The sequence below is a fragment of the Setaria viridis genome, chromosome 5, assembly GCF_005286985.2.
Source record: "Setaria viridis chromosome 5, Setaria_viridis_v4.0, whole genome shotgun sequence".
Classification (NCBI taxonomy): domain Eukaryota; kingdom Viridiplantae; phylum Streptophyta; class Magnoliopsida; order Poales; family Poaceae; genus Setaria; species Setaria viridis.
In genome coordinates, this window is record NC_048267.2 from 31617002 (window position 1) to 31620311 (window position 3310).

Below are 3310 nucleotides of genomic sequence, written 5' to 3' on the forward strand. Positions count from 1 at the left end.
AGGACGTGCGGAAGCTCGATTTGCATGCCAGGTGCGAGTACTTGTGAAACAAATTTGAATTTGCGCCGGTCTGGTTCCCAGCACCGCGCGTCCGCTACCTCGAGCTCATCGTCATCATTGCCGCTAGTATCTTCAAGGCAGGCACGCAACTGTTCGTCGGCCACAGGAAATGCTTTTGATCACATGAGATGTTTGTGCGCATAAGTGAGAGATTGTCAGTTCACTTGTAAGTCTAAAATAAAAGGGAGAAGATGGGATAGAAAGGATGATAAGTAAGGCTTGAATTGGGGGGCAACAAGGGCAATCCACACTGAAATCGGTCTTTTTTGGAGCTGAGAGCACCCATCTAGCCAAACACCCCATTTTATTTCTGAAGTTTTGGCGTGGAGCTGGCTCCATCTGGAGTTCTAGAGTGGAGCAGCTCCACCTAGAGCTGGAGCCATGCCAAACATGGCCTAAATATCAGTGTCACGAGGTCCATCTCTCCTCGTCCGCTCCACTAATCTCCACCTCCTCAGTGACCTCAGGCCAGGGAACCTCAGGAGTAGCGACGATATGCTTGCCACGAGCTGACGCTCCGGAATAGACTTCGCTTCCATGAACATGGTCCTGACATGATGTTGTTCATGTAAAGGGTACGGAGGCGAGGGCAGCAGGACGACGACGAGACGAAGCCGCTGAGGCCACGCCCTTCCTTGTCCTCGGCGAACGACACGTCCTCGAGCGAGAGCGCCGTCAGCGCCTCGTACCTCGCCACAGCTGCCGGCGGGAATTGGATTCCATGGCAAGAAAGATGCAGCGAGATGGAACCGGGCCTTCCGTGCTCGGGCAACTTGACGGCGGTCAGATATGGCTCCTCCGACCCCATCGCAACGCGAAGGTAGAAGTCTCCGACCATGCGTTGCGTGCCGTAGCGGATCCACGCGTCGATCTGGTCGGGACGGGGGCAGTCCCCTCTCTTCATGGAGATGAGGAGAGAGTCCATGTCGGCGTCGCCGCGCTGGGAGAGCACTCAGTCCAGGAAGCCGCCGACGAATGTGCCGTCTCGCGCGACCTCCCTGAGGCGGTATTCCGGCTCGTCGTCCACGAGCGAGAGGTCCCCGGCCGGCAACACGCGGCGCCATCGCCGGGAGAGCGCGGCCGTGCGCGTGACCTCCTGCGCTCTGCGCAGGCGGGCGAGGATGATGTGCAGCAGGTCGACGGGGAGGGCGCTGATCCGATCGACGCCATCGCCGGCGTGGTCGTCCATGGGATCCGGCTGCGTCCAGAGCTCAAACTGGCAGGTAGTATTCTACGTGTTCCGACGCATTTTAAGTCCAGCCAACTCCAAGGGTATCTAAAAAATTCTTCCCCAAAACTATGTATTGGGGGTTTTTCAAAAAAAAAATTTTCCCAAAAACATATCAGTCCACGGTAGATCGCTAATAAATAGCCCCTAATATTTCAAACACAGGCCACGTCATCGTATTGGGTCCATCGAAAGGGACGCGCGGGGGTGCGGGAATCAGGATTGAGGGAGGAACGCCAATGCTAAAATATACGCGGTGGCAGGCTGTTTTTTAGCGTCGCTAACAAATTGGGGAAGGTTTAGGTGGATTGTTGAAGTTCATTTTTTCTCTCTGTTTTCCTAAAAAGATATTGGGGGTAAGATTAGCAGCCTCTTGGAGTTGTTGAGAGTAATTTAACTGTGTCGTCACGTTGTATTCGAACAAGTGCGTGTGGTGGTGGGATTCCACACGTGTCTGGGCCGCACATTGCACAATTAGTACCGCTAGGCCTCCTGGGTGTGTTGGTGGGCTTCAATGCGCGTTCGGCCCAGTAGAGCATCCCGCCGCCGAGTTCAATAGCTAGGATGTAAAACCGCCGGGGCCGGTCGCCGGCGGCGGCGCACCCCGCTACATGCTGCGAGAGTACCTGTGAGAACTGTGGTACGAGGCCCAGAGGCCTGTCCGGTCGGCGCGTTGCAACTTCGTAGGGACGGCGATCAAGCGCAGCGCCGCCGGCCGCCATCAGCGACGAGGCCAAGCTACCTAGGCCAGTTCTTGCGTCTTTCTGATAGCGTATCTGCGTATGCAAGCCAACCAGACTTGCGACGCTTGTGTTTCTACTTGCTGTTCTAAACTGTTGCATATTGATAGACCATAGATGGTGTAGAAATTGATGCGCCGATAGCGATATAGGGAATGCTATAATAACGAACCTTGTGCCTGCTATCACAAGTAGAAAACTGACTATTAATCCTGATTGGGAAGGAGCATATCTCTCCAATGTTCAACCGGGACTAATTTTTTGAGATAAAAGGGACATTTAGTCCTGAGTGGAAGGGACATTTAAAGACCCTTTTAATCCCGGTTAGTACCAATTGGGATAAAAAAAAAATTCAAAAAAAAAAAGCCGCACCACTTCGGCCACCCGCCTCCCCGCTCCGCACGATTAATTTCAACCAAGCACTATTTTATAATTAGCAAACCGTTACAAGAGCTTTACATCACTGTTTACTGCACAAGTCTTCCTGGGGGACCATGACTACAAACTATGGGCAGATAGTGCACCCTAATTTCTTTATCATAAGGGTTGATTTGCTTACAACCCAAAGTTATATACACATAACACACATAAGTATCGTTGGTAGCTCCTTTTATTTTTAACCAAGCAATCATTAACTTCATAATACAACAACAGTATATATCAGCATGTTTCCTTCAATTGCTAACATGTAGCAGTAGTTCCGGTCTGGTGGTTCTTGACATCCTTCACTCCTGAAAAAGTAAACAAAAGGCATACCCATAAGCTTATCTGAACAGCCATAACACCTGGAACTCTTGATAGGTAATCATTTATTTTTGCATTTGAACAATAGCATGGAAATTGTAATAGCAACAGAAAGTGTTCGTTTTTCTTTGTACTAGCTCTTTATGCATGGATGCTAGTTTTGTTAGAATGGCCGGCTTGCCAATTGTCTGCTTATCTGTAGTTTTCAACTCATGGGTATTTACAGTTGCCTCCTCAGGGGGTACGAATGGTCCTGCTCTGCTTCAAGAGAGCACAGAATAGCTTTTGCAAGATTGCCTTTTGCAAAAGACACGTGCCTCTTTAGAAGTGGAACAAGAACCTTTTTGCAAACCTTTTTGCAATAAGTACTACTTGAAAAGGAGATACTAAAGTGCATGTCCGCTACAAAGCCTGGAACTGAAGTAACGGGGTTAGAGTGCAAGATCTTAACTTCTCTTTTGGGTATGGAGAATATAGTCTGGGAAATCCAACTGATCACGGATTGAGATTGGAGCATACTGGATACTACAGGCTACAG